At 42.2% G+C, this 18,033-nt stretch overlaps 1 long non-coding RNA gene across 25 annotated transcripts in view; it reads right to left on the bottom strand.

The window, feature by feature from the left end:
• LOC105295765 overlaps positions 1–18,033 on the bottom strand; it is a 113,069-nt gene that overhangs the window by 28,189 nt on the left and 66,847 nt on the right. For 19 of the 25 annotated variants that reach the window (XR_002781672.1, XR_002781668.1, XR_002781666.1 and 16 more), the window contains 2 exons: positions 17,369–17,447; positions 321–956 (listed from right to left, as the gene is read on the bottom strand). This is a non-coding gene — a long non-coding RNA (uncharacterized LOC105295765). Of the gene's footprint in view, positions 1–320; positions 957–4,671; positions 4,744–15,505; positions 15,642–17,368; positions 17,448–18,033 lie in introns of those variants that run through there. The other 6 variants (XR_002781676.1, XR_002781685.1, XR_002781682.1 and 3 more) reach the window with 4 other exon arrangements.

Below are 18,033 nucleotides of genomic sequence, written 5' to 3'. Positions count from 1 at the left end.
GAGGTAGGAGTTATCACACTCCCATTTTACAGTTGTTAAAACTGAGGCACAAAAGTCCCATGGCTAGTAAGGGAGTGAAATGGAACATGACCCGCCACTCCTAACCATTCTGCTCTCCACATCACTGTAGAGACTTGACATGTAGCCCCTTCCTTAACATCCTTTAAAGAGAGTTCTAGGAAAAGATGGCAGCTTGGGGACATACTCGTGATTTCCCTCTCCACCCGACCTCCCACCAACAGCTTTTTAACTCTAAAAGAAACACTTTGATCAGGGTGGTGGCTACAGAGTGTGCACTTATGTAAATATTCACTGAGATGGATGCTTAGGATTTCTGACTTTATTGTATATCTATTACTCCTCAATAAAAAAGGTCCTAAAAAAGTCACTGGAATAAGAAAGAACCTAACAAATGTGAAATAGGGTAAACATGCATACATAAAGCAACTAGGAAAAAGCTATCACAATGCTGGCAGCTGTGAATTATTCTTTCTGAAATAAAACATTTAAGAACAGATTAAGAAAAAATCCCCAGAGTTAACCCACAGGAAATCTTTAGAGGAGAACAGGCTTGGAGAGAACACTGGCTGGAAGCAGGGTCTCCTGCAAGACAGACAGGAAAACTCCAGTTCAGGCTGGCTTGGCTACAGTGGGGAGCACATGGCTGGGTACTGTTGCAGCCATAGCAGCAGGACACAAGGGCTCTGAAGGTCCATAGGACCATCTGGGCTAGAGACTGAAGGATGCTTCAAGTGGAGGTCGGTGACCGCGAGGGGCTTCTTCCTAAAGAGGCCATGTGATATCTGCACCAAGGAGAAAGTCCAGCCCCATCAAATCCAGCTTCTGGTATGTTTGGTGTTTATGAATATAAAGAGCTCAACTGGGGTCATCTGTTTCTAGCTCCCACAATGCAGTCCAAGGGAGTAGGGTTTGGCACAAGGATTTTCAAGTCCATCCTAAAAGAACAAAGAAAATTCTGAGAAAAAAAGTGTGATGAAGTACACTTTACCCAAGTACCTATTAAGAGATAGTAAAATAAAACGTGATCAAAACAGATAGTACAGGTATAAGGAACAGACAATTCACCGGAACAGACCTAGAGCAGACCTAGAAATACATGGAAAGATAAGATACAGGTAGTATTTCAGATCAGGAGGACAACTGTAACAATCTCTGCCCGTTTCCCACCCCCCACTCCTTCCTATATTCCTAATTCTGGCTCATCCTCCACCTGCTCACTGTGTCGTCCACGTCAGCACTTTGTGAGTCACCCCAGACTCCTCCCCATCCTTCCTCATTCCCCTATCCAAAGTCACTACATCTTAGCCACCTCTCCACTCTGCCTTGAATATGCCCTGCTTGGTCCCCCCTAGCCTGGCCCTGACTCCAGGTCTCATCCCGCCACCCCATAACAGTACAGGGGCCACCCATAGGCCTCCCTGCTTCCAGACATGGCCACCTCCAGTGCAGTAGTTTGGAAAGCCTATACAGACTACTTTGATTACACGTACATTTTAGATTTTTGAATATCTAAATAGTGAACAAAACTAAATAGCAAATGACAATCTAGGATAAAATATTTGTAATATAAGACAGACAAAAAGTTAATAACCTGGTTATCAAGTACTCTTATAAATCAATAAGACAAAAAGAATGAACGACACTAAATAATAAAATACTGCACAAATAAAATGAAAAAAAGAAAAGAATATACTAATGGGAAACAAGACGAAGCACATAAACAATCTGTCAAAAGAGAATTATTAATGACTAATTGGCCTGTTAAAAAAAATGAGTCTAAGTGATAAAATAATAATTTTTAAAACAGCAAAAATGAAATACTGTATTTGCTTATCGATTTTGTAATTTTTTTAACACCCCCCCCCCCGCCACTTCCATCCGTGACCTACGGATGTTGCCATCTCCTCTTAAAAACTGTATCTTTGAAGGCGGGGCGTCTCCTCCCACATGAGGGCACCCGGGGCGTGGCGCACCTGGGGTATAGGTCACGGCTCCGCTGGGGCTCGAGCCCAGGACCTTCTGCGTGTAAAGCAGACGTGCTAACGACTACTCTATGGAACCACCCCCTTAAAAAAGGCAGTTAATATCCAGTGTTGGGAAGGATGTAATGAAAGAGATACTCTCATAGGACAGGTAGTGAGAGCCTAAGTTGATATATCCTTTCTGGAAGGCAAATGAACAATATGTAGCAAAATCATTCAGTGTGCATATTTTCTTTGATCTAGCAATTCTACTTAAAGACTATATCCTAGGGATAAAAATAAGGATGTGCACAGAGTACTATATATAGGCCACAACTGTTAGTAACCTAAAGGGGCAATAATAAGGGACTAGTTAAATCACGATAGGTACACAGTGAAATACAAGAGATCCATAAGTTTATTTACTGATAAGGAAAACTGTTCACAACTTATTATGAAATATAAAAAGCAAGTCACAGAACAATAAATACAATATGAATCCGTTTATGTAATGTGTGCATATGTATATATCTATATGTATGCAAAGAAAAAGAAATCTTAAAAGATGTAACCAAAATAGTAATAATAGTTGTATCTCTGACAACTGTATGATTCTTTTTCTTTGTTCTTCTTTGTGTTTCCTACTCCTTTTACAAGAAGCATGGAGGTATGATACAGACTCTCCCCACAACCATTGAACTGGTGGGGAATCCCTGTCCACAACTCCTATTTCCTCTGATCAGCCACATCCCTTATATGTGACATATATGATATTTCTTATGCTGCTGTATAACTTTTCAAACTTAATCTTGTCTCTTCAATTCTCTAGATCGTGAGAACAGTCTGTGTTTTACATTTCTTTTGTGTTCCTCTCAGCGCCTAATACACAAGTTCTCAGCAAATAGCCCAAGAAAGAATGTGTCCTTTCTGTGTCGGTGCCCATGTGAGCTGCCTGAGCATCAGCTGGTTGGCTACACAGGTGTGGCATCCAAGCCTAGTTCCAGGTCAGGCTTGAGGCTGTGTGTTGTGGGCTACCTGTCAACCTGGTCCTGTGAGGATGCCCATTGTTAATGCGAATTATTACTGACTGATGGGGCTGTTTGTTTAAAGTACAGGTCACTGCCCCCACACCCAGAGGCAAAGCCAATCCTACGGCAGCCTATAATTAATGAGCTAGTATGTATTTCCTCTGGTGTAAAGTTGGCTTTGATCCAACAGATTCCTTCCCACTTCTTCCACTACCCTCGCACCATTTACACCTTCACACCTTGCTTTCTAGAGGCTTCCTTTGGAGAAGTACCCTCTTCATCCAAACTGTGGGCATAGTCCAAACAGCCCTGTGTCCCTGATCTATAGGCTGACTCACCAGCTCCTCCCTTGTCCTCCTGGATGATAAAGTTTGCTTTCATGTCTAAGCAAATCTACTACCCAAAAGCATCTCAGCCTGTAAGCCTAGAGACTGAAAGAGCCCTAAGAGACCACTGTAGAAGTGGCAGAGAATTTTTTCCTGCAAATTCAACAAATAAATTTTTATGGTTGTTCATAATCTTTGCAATCAGTACTTACTTCAGTTAAACCCTCTAGAGAAAAAAAAAGAAAAGCCATCAGAAATGGAGGAATCAGAATCAAGGAAAGAAGACCAATCAACTGCCTTTTTTCCCTCATTATAGAGATATAAACAATCCCTGGTGCTTCCAAGGTTCTAGAAGCAGAGAGAGAAAAGTCCTGGAGCACTTGCCATGAGTACCCATGAGAGGCTATGGAAACCAAGCCTAAAGTGCCATAACAGGAACCTTGGACTGAGTACCTTACGGCTCCATGCCTCAGTTTCCTCATTTGTAAAATGGGATGATAACAGTGCAACCTGCTTTACAGACTTATGAGTATTAAATAAGTTAATGACTATAAAGCATGCAGAGTAGTGGCAAACTACAGGTAAATAAGATATAAGTGCTTTCTACTGTTAATAAAAGCAAAGGGAGTCACAGTGACAGCCACGTGCTTGGCAGGCTTCCCTGCTGTAGCCCAGGGTTTCTCAACCTCAATTTGACATCTAGGGCTGATAACTGTTGTGAGCAACTATCCTGTGCAATGTAGGGTGTTTAGCAGTATCCCTGGCCTCTCTCTACCCACTAGGTGCCAGTAGCAAACCCCATTTTGACTCCCACAAAGTTGTGACCAACCGAAAATATCTCCAAACATTGCTAAATGTCCCTAATTGAAGAAGGGGGGCAGTTACCCCCATTTGAGAACCACTGATACAGTCCTATAAAAGCCACTGCCATAAAGAAGTCATGTTACACACTCTGACCTCCCACTTGTGTGCAGGTCTGGTGTAGATCTAGCTAAGCCTGTAGGTCCCACATTGGGGCCCCTTGTGGTTAGATGTAGGAACTGCAGGTGGAGAAGTAACATCCAATTCCGTTTCTCTAGGTGGCTGCCATTTTCTTCTACAGATGAAATAGGAAACTGGGGCCTAGGCAGCCTTCTCGTTGGGTGGTACTCGCCTAAGAGACCCAAAAGGTACAGAGAGAAAAGGAGGCCAGGGATAAATGATCTGGGAGCTTGTGGCTATGGCCTTAGTTAGAGGACATGAACAGGGTTTACTAAGATTCCTGGGAATCCACTCCAGCATAGAGGGAAGAGGCTAGACAGGATTCAAGCCTGAAGCCCTGGCCATGGCCCTTACCTAGTGAGGCCTCTGGGTACAGGAGAAGCAGCCCCTCTCTTCTCAGGAAACAAATGGGCTCTGCGCTTGATTCTGAAAAGAAACACTCTTTTCATAAAATAACATCCTGACCATTTAACAGTACTAAAGTTTAACATATACTTATTTTGACCCAGCAGTTGCACTGCTACAAATGTATTCTATAGATTCATTAGCACAGGTGCACAGCTGTAGTATACTAATCTAGAGTGCAGGCTTGGGACCTGACTGCCAGGTTCAAATCCCAGATATCTACCACCTACTAGATATATGACCATGGGAAAGTTATTGACTTCTTCGTAACTTAGTTCCTCCATTTGTGAAGCTGGGGCAATAATAGGGCCTATCTCACTGTGCTGTTACAAAGGCTACGTAACTTATTATACATAAAGAATGTCATCTGTGGTCAATGCTAGCTATTATGATGTTCATCATGCTCCTCTTCAGTAATAGCTAAAAATCTGGAATCACCTGTTCAAAGACATGTCCATTCTATGGCATACTGGGCATCATTGAAAGAAATAAAGTAGAACCATATCTACTTAAATAATACAATTTATTTAACAGTAAGGTCCAATTGTTAAAGAAAGAAGCAAATAAACTGCAGATAAGTAAAGTTTGAGATTATTTGTATATAAAAAGAGCTATATAAAAAGAGCTATATGTCTTTACCTGCATAAAAAACTTCTAGAACTCTCAAGAAGGTGTTAGTAATAGTTATATCTAGGGAATGAGAATGGAAGACTGGAGAACTTTTGCTTTCTTCTTTGGTACTGTTAGAATTTCCTACTATGAGCATGTATTTTAAAAATCTATATTATTTTTTAAAAAGAATAACAAAACTGTATCTACTGCTGTGGAAACAGTTTAAAGCTATATTATGAAAAATTTTTTCAAAAAGTGGCAGAATATGAATAATACAAGCCACAGGAATAAATCTCAGTTCATAAATTCAGGCATGTAGGAAATCAAACTTTCGATTCTATAACTCAACTTGGTATTTATGATAAGCTTCCATCCTGCCAACAGAAAACTTGATTCGAGGTGTGTCTGAGTTCTCCAGAACACTGAGAAGTACCAGGTACAGACGAAGTGGCTATGAAATTGGCTGAGGCCGGGTCTAGTAGCCTCTGCTGCTCTGTGCCACTCATGGGCAGCCAGGAATCTTGGACCAGGGTACTTGTGTCCCCACAGCCTGGCCCCACCATGTAGCATAAACCTTATGGCACACAAAGCCAGAGATACTTGAAGATGGATTCCATTTTCTAATCTGGGAGCTAGCTCACAAAGAAATGAGCTCCATGAACATGAGAGTAGAAAAGAGGGAAAATTAGGGGGTGGGGAAGAGATTAATTTCTCAAATATGCCAACCACATATATGTGTAAATGCAGAGCAAAAAGTCTGCACATTTCCAACAGATAACTAATAGTGCCTACCAGCAGGGTAAGCTTTAGGACAGTGGAAAGAGTGGAAGGGAAGTTTTATCTTTTTATTCTGTGTATTTCTAAACTGCGTGGATTTTTTAATGATGAAGCTATATTCAGTATTGTTTATATAACCTATTATTTAAAAAAAAAAAAAAGATGTCTACATCTTCTGCCTCCACGCTGGAGATGGGGGTGGTTTTAGGTCACACCTGTCTGGCCCGTTTGTGGGCAGAACCCTGGGAAGCATATTTGCATGAGAGGCTAAGAGGCCTATTGGGAAGGAACTCTTTCTAAGGGAAGAAGAGAAGTACAGTGAGCTGACCCAGAGACAAAGCTTTGCTCAGCAGAAAGGAGATAATTCTGAACTAGAGTGGTTATTTGTGATTTAGATGTATCAGTGGGACCAGATCACACAGCTCTATAAGGTAATGAAAGTACTAGCAGCCCCACAGTCCTTCTGCAGTGGAGCTAGCTGACTTCACGTCAACAGGAGTGTTAGTGGCTCCCGGCAGGTGTGGGGCGCCTGATGGGTGTGGTAATGTCCAGTAGAACTGATAGCTCCATGGGGGGTGTGGCAGGGGCAAAGGTAGGTTGTAGAGCTTGAGAAGGGGAAAAGATAGCTGGCGGGTGGGGGTGGTAGCTGTCTAAACTTATCCACCAGCGCGAGACACACACACCCTGAGGATGCCCAAAACACTTATGGGTAGAGGGTGTGGGAACTAGGCAGGACCTGAGATCCTGCACTGGCAGACAGGAAACAGAGACACACGTCAATGAGCTCTAACAATGTGAAGAGTGCACAGGAGTCCAGGTGAGAAGCACAGGACAGGGAGCCACAAAGTCTACATGGGAGGGTCAGGGAAGGACTCCTGAGTCAGCTGCCTGGTAATTCAGTGGGTGGGAAGGGTGGAGAGCATGAGGAATCACATGTGCAAAGGCCTGGAGCTGTGAGGGAGTGAGCCGAGGTTTGTGGAAACTGAAAGCTCAGACTGAATACAGGAGAGTGGTAGGTAGATGAGGCCACAAAGGTTATGTTCCAGGGTAAGGAACTGGACTTCATCCTAAAGACAGTAGTGAAGCTCAGAAGAGGGCTTTATACAGGGAAATGAGATAATCAAATTACCAGGAAGCTTTCCACCACCACACTCCTGACACTCCTAACTCCCACCCAGTGAACAATCTCAGAGTATTAATTCCTCTAGGAAGTATTCCCCGACCATCCCTCAGACTCAGCTACCTAGCCCTTAGTGAGAGTTTCTAGGGATTCTCAAGCACCCCTATAACACTGTCTTATTACCTGTGCCCTACGTTTTCTCTCTCCCCGGATAGTGTGAGAACTGGAGGCCAGGGATTACGTCTGTTGTGTTCTATATGTTGTATCCTCAGCACCTTGCACAGTACCTGGCATGATAAGTACACAATATATATTTATTTAATGGGGGGAAAAAAGAGTTATCTATGCGAAGATAACTCTTATGGTTTCCAGCCTGAGCTATGTAGATTGGAGAGGGAGGAACAGGGGACCAAAGAGAAGCCTCTTGTAATAGTTTGAGTAAGAAGTGAAGAGGGCCTGACCTGAGGTAGTAGTGGCAGAGCTGGAGGGCAGGGAGAGATTGGGAAATATTTAGAAGGCAAAAATGATAGGCCTGGGTGATTAGATGAGTGAAGTGAGCAGGCCAGATAAGGGGAAGGAGGCTCCTGGGCTTCTAGCTTAAGCAGTTGGGTGGATGATGAATTAACCAAGACTGGCTACTGTGGAAGAGGCAATATGTAGGAGAAAATGACTAAGTCAGTTTAGATATGCTGTCTCTGACATGCCTTGAGGCACACAAATGGAGAAGTCCCAGGGGCAGCTGGAACCATAGAACTGGAGCCCAGGATAGACATCTGAACTGAAGATGGAGATTTGAGAACTATCATACTGTAAGTGATGGTTAAAAACAACAGAGGAAATAAGATCACCTAGGGATTAAAGGAAGAGGTGAAACAACAAGGTAGACATCCACCTGTAAGAGGTGGGCTGAGGAAGGAAAAGGAGATAATGAGAGGGAAGTAGATAAGAGAGCAGTATAATAGCTGCTAGGAGACACCTGGCTTTAAGAATTAACAAATAGGGTTCAATAGTGTAGAAAAATAAAAAGTCCACCTGGGCCCCCTTAAAATTGAGAAAACTCAGGCCCAGGGAGCCTCTGAGGTGTTCAAGACCACAAGTTTATTATTGCCTGTGGTCACACAGATCAGTGGCTCTGAAATTATGATCCCTGGACTCCGGGGGGTGCCCAAAACCCTTCCATAGTGGTTCAAGAGATCAAGAATATGTTTATAATAATACCAAGACTTTTTTGCAGTATTCACTGTTGGACACTTGCACTGATAATGCAAAAGCAAAAATGGATAAAACTGTTGGGGCCTTTACATAAATCAATGAAGTCATATCCTTTATCCCCCTGCACTTATGATGTAACAAAAAGTCCAGCTTCACATAAGAATATCTATGATGGAGTAATAATTGTTAATTTTATTAAAACGTGACCCTTGAGTACACATTTTGTTAACAATCTGTGCATATATCGCTTCTGCTGCATAGTGAATAGACACATTTATATGATTGTTTGCATTGAGAGCTGAACTACCTGCTTTTTTCATGGAACGTCATTTTTATTAGAAAGAACAACTGATAAAATGTGATTGATTATTCAGAGTTGGGTATTTGGCAGACATTTTCTCAAAAATGAATGAAGTGAGCTTGTCACATCAAGTAAAGCAACTGGTAGTTTTTTGACAATGACAAAATTTGAGCTGTCAAGTGAAAATAAGAATTTTATAAAACTTGTATCCATACCATGAGCTTGACAGCTTCTCAATACCTAAAGACGTTGCTGATGAAATCAGTGGTATTAACAAACATGATATTGTGGACTGAAATGGGTCTGCATTTGGAAGATCTACATAACTCACTGAGCCATTATTTTCCAAATGACCAATGCATGATGTTACAAAATCAGGCATGAATAAAAGACTCATTCAAAGTATAAGATAGACCAATACAGTTTAATATACTATGTATGAGAAGTTCATTGCTGTGGTTTCAGATCCTACATTGCAACTAATCTTTCAGAAACTGCCACTTGTCCAGTTTTGGTGAGATATCAAAGATATCCACGACTATCTGAAAAGGCTATTAAAATACTCATACTTTTCCAACCACAAATCTGTATAAAGCTGGATTTTATTGATCTACTCCAACCAAAGCAACATTTTGTAACAGACTGAATAGAGAAGAAAGATATGAGAATCCAGCTGTCTTCTCTTAAGCCAGTCATTAAAGAGTTTTGCATTTAAAAAAAAATAAAAATAAAAAAATAATTTCCAAAACTGTAAAATAACTCTCCTCTAAACTTTATTTTAGAAAACATACATTTTATAATGTTAACATGTAAAGAATTTATTAGTTATTTTAACATAATAAATACTTGTAAAGCCTCAATTTCGAATATTTACTTCCCTATTTGTAATATGGTAGTTATCAATAGCTACAGACCAAATAAATGTTTTCTAAATTTCTCAATAATTTTTAAGAGTGCAAAAGGGTCCAACACCAAAATATTAGAGAACCACTGTTATAGACCACCCATTCCTATCTCCCAAGTCTTGGGGTTTTTTCCAGCACACCTACTCCTCCTACTCACTTCTCCAGAGAATAGTTATAAAACCTAAAAACAAAAACAAAACAAAACAAAAAAGGCCTTTTGAGCCACACTTCTCTTGCTCAGGCCTGCTTCCAAATCTGGAAGTGTACTTTCCTTTCTAATAAAGCTTTTCTTTTTCTGCTGTTAAAAAAAAAAAGAAAACTAACTAAAAACAAAACTTAGCTGAAGAACAGATAAAACAGCAGGCACAGCGAACTAAAGAGAATAAGACCCTTTTCTTCCCTGCAAAATAATGTTCCTAACTTAAGGGCCAAGGCCTGGTAAGTGGCCCTGCCGGCTATGCTGGATTCATCCACAACCCCTACTACTGCCCCCTGTGGGAGAAAAAAGACTGGGGGCGAAGGGCTCAGTGGGCATTCAGGTGTCTTACCTCCTTCACATTCCATAAGTGGTTTGACAAAACAGCAAGTGAAGGCAGGTGGAGCCATTTTTTTTAGTTACAATTTACAGGGGAAGAAACAGGTCTGTGCCTTGCCTGCTATCAGTAAATAAGTCAGACTGGGAGCAGCAACTAGGGGTTGTAATCCAGGATTCCCTCTACTGGCACTAGCTCTAAAATGCCTCTCTTCCCCACTCAGCTTAGTGGTCCACCACTGAAGATGCATTATTTTATTTGCAAGTAAGGGCTTACATTTACAAGCCACATAGATTTTTTTTTAATCCTTTGTCCACTCTTTTGGTTAACTGGTCTTTTGATAATAGTCTGTAAGAGAAAGTGACACTTTAGATTACTTTTCAGTTATAAAACTAGTTTAAAAATGATTAAATAAAAGTTAAAGAAATAGAAGGCAAATAGAGATAACACAAAAGCTGGTCTTTGAAAAGAAAAATCGGCCTCTAACAAAACTAATCATGAAAAAAGGCATGAAACATTAAATAAGCAATACTGGGAATGAAAAAGATAAGTAGAGCTATATGAAAAAAAAAAGAAGAGAATATTACAAAATTTTTATGCTAATTTTTTTAAACTCTTTTTTACTTTTTAATATTTTTGAGAAAATTCAAAATTACCAATATTGGCTAGAAGAGAAGTATTAGTAATACTTATAATTGTAGAAGAATATTCTGAGGTCTCCTCTTAAAATGCAAACTGCTCAGTGAAGTAAGTGCTAATGAGTTCATTCAGTTGCCTTTTGTGACAAAAGAGATGGGTCTTTGGAGCCGGGCCTAGGGACCTATGTGTCTGGTTGGATGGAAAGAGGGTCCTGAGAGTACAGAGGAGGGCTGGCACTGCCTCTTGTTTAGCAACCCTGAAAGCCTGGAATCGGATTACCCCAAGGATATATCAGGCTTCCAAAACATCCCCTGCTTGCTTCCCCAGGACTTGGCCTCAAACATGAGATTCTGCCTGGCCTGTCATTCCTCGGGAGACACAGAGACACATCTGTCAATTTAGCTCTGCCCAGCCACAGGGTTCAGCCTACAATCCCTTCCTCCCTTACCTCCCTCTCTCCTTCCTCCTCCTATTCTTCCCTTTTCTTGCCTCATTCCCCTTCTTCCAATCTTCTGTTGGAAGACAAAGAGCAGTAGCTCTTGGTGTGTCTGCAATCAGATCAGGTGCCACACTACCTCTCCCCACATTCCACCCTTTCCTCACTCCCACTGCCTGGTACTTCTAGCCAGATGAGTTGTAGCAAATAGGTGAAGTCCTGAAGCCTCACCGCTTAGCCTATCTTGGCCTATTCCCCAAACTTATTTCTGAGTCTGATATCAGAACGAGACAGAGAAAGGGTCAGAGGGGTGTGGTGGTGTGTGCAGTAAAGGGAAATAGTTGTCTAGCGCTAGGCCTTGGTTTAGAGTTAATGCAAGAGATCTATTATTTATAGTTTGCCCTGTTTGTGGTCCAAATGTATATCCTACATATATCCCATGTCTTAAATTTGTTAATGCAGTTGGGTGAATAAAATGTGTTACTCTGTCCATACCAGCTTGTGACACTAGTATCTCAAGCAACAGACACTAGAAGCACCATCACTAAAAAGTGTGTGTGCAAGTGCATGCGTGCATACATGTATACGTGTGTGTGTTCTGGGGGTGGAAATCCATTAGATATTTTAATGATAGTGATCTTCAGGAAAAGGATGGGAATGTTCAATGTACCCAACACTGCTGTAGTCAAGTTGTGATGTCTTCTTATGGTCTTATCCATGGGGGATAAGAGTGGAAGGAGCCACAACAGAGAGTTGAGTTTAGGTAAAAAGGGTTCCTTTGTGGACCTTGATAATAATTTTAGTCCTAGACTGACTTGAGCCCCTGTAAGGCCCTAAGACAGGTACTTCAGTGGACTCCTTACTTTGCTCAAAGCCTCAGGGATGGATGGGATGTGGACAGCAGATACTCACTGTGACCTCAAACTTCTGCTACTACCTGGTCTGGAATAGTCACCTTGTCCAGATAACAGAAAACTGATACTGCAATGACACTGACCACAATAGAGGCCAGGACACTTGCCCAACCACATCTGACTGCATTAATGAACACACTGGGTTGGAAGACTCAAAATCTGGACCAAACTAGATGTTTGGTAGTCCTTACCAAAGTCAGTTTCTGGTGAAAAATGTGGATAGGAATCCAGCATCAGAGAATTAAAAACCTCCAATAGTAAGAAAGAGGTGCCATGTCGTGGGCACTTCCCAGTCCAGGTTGATATGATTTGAAAGGCCCTAAGGAAGGTCCCAAGATTCCCCCTCCAATCTAGTGAAATGATCCCTAAAATTTCAAAATTAGAGTTCTCTCCCTTTAACTGAAGTTCCACTAGTTTGAGCATTGCTGGGTGTGAAGCTGGGTGGAGTTGGGACCAGTATTATTCTGAGCTGTTGGCACTCTTTTTTATTCCAATACAGAAAAAGGCTCTGAGAATGAAGTATGAGACAGGTGTGGGAGTGGACAGAAGTAATGATGAGGACACAACTATCGAATTGCCTACGACAGATTCTACTGATGATCTAGGCTTTTAGGTTTCTCTCCCTAATCCAACAAACCTATTTGGGGGAGATCTTTGGAAACAGCGAGATTATTCAAGGTACTCATCACTCTCTGCCACCTGAGACCTATGAAGTAGGTGCTTTCGGCATGGGCTCTATGTAGACTTAAGGCTATAAGTGATTAACTCAAAACCTCTCTCTGTGAGTGCCACTATATTTAGGAGGTGGGTGACACAGTAGGAAGCCTGGTATATTTTGATGTGATCTGTCAGGCCCTTAGAAATCTTCCTTCCAAAAATATTCCCCTTGCTCCTGACACATTGACACCTAAAATTTCACCATTACAGGGTCCTTAAAGTTACTCAATAGGTCTAGAAAAACACAAAGATCTTTTAACTCAGGGTGGGATGGGGGATCAGTGAGAAGTCACACAAGAACAAACCAGTGGTGGCCTTGAAATTCCTAGACGAGGGGCTTACAGGTGGCAATCCAGTGGGAAGAGGGGAAGGGTGGGAAAGTAGGAGGGTTGGGATTATCTATATTAAAGCTATGTTTTCATAGTAAATACTCAGTTTTTAATTATATTGAAGTATTTATTTGGGGTGGCTTTGGCAAAGGACTGATGGGAGATCTAGGATGCTAAAGACTCCCCCATAAACACCCCTTGACTCTACCACTGCAACAAGAAAAACAAGCTGAGCGACAAGACCATGGAAATCAAGGTACAGGAGTCCTGTAGTTGGAATGAAAGGAGGCTGTCAAGTTCAATCTCTTTCCCCCTATAGTCATTTTGCCCGTCAGAGGCAGGCAAATACCCCAAGGCTGAGCTGAGGAATATCCAGGAGGGTCTTGAGTCCTCAGAATTCTCTGCAGGGTCCTCTCCCTGGAGGAGGCCAAGGAGGGGAGTGTAGCCCCTTGGCCAAAAATGCCAGGAAAAGGGCAGAGTAAACTGTGGGCTGGATTGTCCAGTCACATGATTCAATCTCACTGCTTCTAGTCACATTATCTTTTTCTCTCTTCCTCTGGTCTCTCCCTCTCCTTCTTTCCCCTCCCTCTGCTCTGTTTTGATTTGGTTAAAATAGATGCAAACTCTGGTCTTTTCTATTTTTAATACTCAGCCATTACATAATCCACACCATAATTGCTGACTTGAAAAACTATTGGCAACAGTAGAAAATCCCCAGACTTTTAAACAGGAAAAGGATTATTACAGCACAAAGCCTTGGGCAGTTTTACTGACTGGTAATCTGTCTGTAATCGTCACTTTCCAGTGGAAGTCACATGGGCCCTGGGAAACACTCTCCCCACCGGGAGAGCCAGGTGGGGGAAGAGATGAACTGAATCCTCTGCTGGGAGGAGGACATATGGTATGGTGAGGTGGCCGTGGGGTGCTGCACTTGGAGCTCCCACGGAGCCCAGATATCAATGCTGAAAGAGAGGCTGCAGGTGACTAGCCCCTCCTGGGGCTACCTTTTACTGCTTTCATTTTTTGCTTGAGAGTAGAGTCTTCAGTTTCCAGGACCTTTCCCTTATCAACTTCTCTGCCTTCCTACAGCCTCCAACACATTCCTGAGCATGCCTGAATGAAGAGGGACTATCCCAGATAACTGATGATTTTATAAAGACACAGGAGCAAGGAAGACTGCTTCTTAATTAGAGACTGGACCCACTCCTCTCCAAGGCTTTCCACATACTACGCCAACCACCACACTATTTAATTCAATAATAGGATCCAACAAAAATATAAGAACTAGAGATTTGGTAAAGGATTCCACAACCAAATTGGAATTATCTCATGAAGACAAATTTCTCTGTGTGTTGGGGATGTGGGTAGTGTAGGAGATACAGAGGGGACAGGAACAGCTTTCCCTGACTTTGCCAATTCTGCCATAATCCTAACCCCAATAATGAAGGAAGGTCATTCCAATTTGGGCATGTGACAATTTATTCAATAAATGTTTGCTGAATGCCAATGCCACACAGCGGACTGGTTGCTGGGGATATAACAGTGAAAAAAATCACCGCCCTCATAGAACTGCCAGGTCAGTGAAGGAGACAATCAAAATACTACATAAACATATCATAAACCATGATAAAGGGTTATGAGGGAAAAACGTTGGGTGCTAGGAACATGTAGAATAGAGGGGCCTGATAGGACCTGAGGGTTCTTAGAAGATTATTCTAGGGACTTCAGGGTTCTTTTACTTCAGCACCCCATCTTCCTTCACTTTCCCATTGTCCCTACTTGATTGCTTCCTGTAGATAATATTTACTGGGGGTTTTTCCTATGTAGAGAGGGTAATGCTAAGTTCTTCACATGTATGGTCTCAACTGATACATATAGCAAACTTAAAATTCAGTACTTTAAGACAAAAAGACCTGTTGACAAAAATCGAACCACACTTTGTAATGAGAACTATATACAATTCATAACATGAATTAAGACTCTACTGGCTGCAGGTAACAAAAATCCATATCAAACTTTCAAAAGGGGGGAAAAAAAAAGGGAAGCCCTGTCCATGTAAATAAAATGCCCAGAGTTACACCAGCTTAAGGCATGGTTAGATCCACATGCTCAAAGAATGTCATCTAGTCTCCATCTCTCTCCATCTCAGAGCTCAGCTTTCATATGTTAGCTTCGATACTTCAACATTCCCCCGGGTGGAAAGGCAATCACCAGCGGCCTCAGGGTTGTGTACATACTACAAGCTTGGCAAGCCAGTTGAAAAAGAAATGAGAATTCACCTCTTAATAGTTCCAACAAAAGTCCAGAGTCTTGACTGGCCTGGATTTGAGACCATGCCCGCACCAACTGCTGTTCTCTGATTGGCATAGTCATGTGTCCGCCATTTAGAGCCAAGAGATGGACTCGACATCACCAGAATCCAGTCTGAGAATAGGGAAGGAGGTGGTCCCTCAAAGGAAAACCAAGGTAAATACCAAGGTACTTTGCCCTCAAAACGGAGAATGCATTCTGGGCAGTCAAAGCCCACTGATTTCTACTGTTCTCAAACTTTGGAATTACAGTGTATGTTATGACTATATCAATAGGTTTTTTCTCCCTAGGAATGAGCAAGAGCGTTTATACAGTGTGGCACTGGCTGGATTTGCCCTTGTCCTACTATAGCAGCTCAGGGACCTTGGTTTCTTGTTTTAGGGTCTGTGTAAATTATAGGGAGGGAAGGGAATGACAAGCCGTCTGTTGGAAAGTTTTGCTTCCCATTTAGAGTCTGAATTGGAAATGGCTTTCATTGGGCAGAAAGAGGGATATCAAGATGTTTCTGGAGCATCCAACAAATAAGCCTCCATAAGACAGATCTCGGGGGTGGGGGACAGGAATCACTGTCAAACATTCTATGAGCTACACAGCACTATCACAATCAGATGTCAGCTGCAACACAACCCTATCCTTGGGCATTTTTTAGAAGCTGCCTGGATCACCCATCCCAAATTCTATGCGAAGTCAATGACCTTTCCACAATTTCTACAAATTCCGAGCAGCTAATGCCTTAACAGTCCCTTCTGTGTCTGACTCCAGTTCCTTCTGGATTTGTGATCTCACTCACTTTTCACCTTCCCTTTGCTCTGAGTTGTCCCAGATGTGGGACTTGGCTCCCTTTTGACATGCTTTACCAAAAAGAAAAAATACACATATACAAACTTCTCAAAACATTGTGTGTTCATCAGACTTTTCTGAAGTAATAAAGAGACAGAGGAGTTTTATATCACCATGCTGCATGGCACCTTCACCCTCTCCAGACACTTCTCACATTTGGGAGGGGTCTCTCCTTCCCTAGGGAAACTAAGTTCCCTTTATATTATTAAGAGCAACTTAGCTCTCCATCCTCGTTCCTCTGATGTCCAATGACCCATAGCTAGAGTCAGCCCCAGTGAACCACCCAGTCCAGGTTCCACCTTTGACTAGCACTGAGGTACAAAAAGTTTTGAACTTTCACTCTCTTACTACCATCATTCTGCAGTGATGAAGCAAATGGAATGATTCTTTCACTACAAGTATGAATTATGCCACCCCTCTTTAGAACAGAACTAGCTGCAGTCAGTTTTTATTTTAAATAATTTTCTACAGGCATACCTCCGAGACATTGCAGTTTGGTTCTAGACCACCCCAACAAAGCAAGTATCACAACAAAACAAGTCACACAAACTTTTTGGTTTCACAGTGCCTGTAAAAGTTATATTTACATTATACTGTAGTCTAGTAAAGTATACAATAGTATTATGTCTAAAAAACAATGTACAGGGTGGCTCCATAGTGTAGTAGTTAACACATCTGCTTTACACGCAGAAAGTTCTGGGTTCGCGCCCCAGGTGGAGCCACGGACCATATCCCAGGTGCGCCAGGCCCCAGGTGTGCCAGGCTTCCCCTGAGTGCACCGGGGGTGCCAGGCCCCGGGGGCACCAGGCCCTGGGTGCATGCCGTGAGCATGTGGGAGGAGACACCCTACCTTCAGAGATCCAGTTCTTAAGGGGCAACAGCAACAACCATAGGTCAGGGGTGGAAGTGGGGTGGGCGGAATTAAAGAGGGGAAAAATATAAAATAAAAATAAAAAACAATGTACATATCTTAATTTAAAAATATTGCTAAAAATGCTAACCGTCATCTGAGCCTTCAACGAGTCATAATCTTTTTGCTGGTGAAGGATCTTGCCTCAATATTGATGAAAACACAATTATCTGCAAAACACAATAAAGCGAAGCACAATAAAATGAGGTATGCCTGTATAACTCAATTTAAACTCTCCAGCTCAAAGAAAAGCCTGTGTTACAAAAGTCCAAAACAATTCACACACACCTAGACTGGGGTCCACTGACACTGAGAATATGATTAAGGAAAACAGTGTTTCTTTCCCAAAGGTGTTACCTGTCTTTCAAAGACAAAGGTGTTTATGTCCTTGTGACACCCTGTGATGAAATTCCTGTTGTTTCCAGCCTGGAGTTCTGGAGCCTCAAACCCCAGCAAAATAGGCAAAACTTAGCTTCAAGGACTCCTTTCATCTAGGTTGGTGGGGGCCTGAAACCAAGTTTAAAACAGCTGAGAGGCTTCACCAAAGGAAAGGCAAGAACAAATGCAAGGAGCAGGCTTCCTCTCAAACCCTAGGCTAGCTCTAAGCCTTGCCTTCCTGGACCACTGAAGCAATTCCTTTCCCTTTGTAAGGGTAAAGAGAAAGCAAAGCCTCCCAAGCAGAGGAGGCCCCAGCCCCTCTCACTGCATCAGAAATGGAAGGCGGAGAGGCTCTGCAAGGCTGTGGATAATAACAAA

The sequence above is a fragment of the Pteropus vampyrus genome, unplaced genomic scaffold, assembly GCF_000151845.1.
Source record: "Pteropus vampyrus isolate Shadow unplaced genomic scaffold, Pvam_2.0 Scaffold113, whole genome shotgun sequence".
In the NCBI taxonomy this organism is placed as follows: domain Eukaryota; kingdom Metazoa; phylum Chordata; class Mammalia; order Chiroptera; family Pteropodidae; genus Pteropus; species Pteropus vampyrus.
Note: the sequence above shows the minus strand (reverse complement) of the source record. Positions and strands in the feature narration are given on the sequence as shown.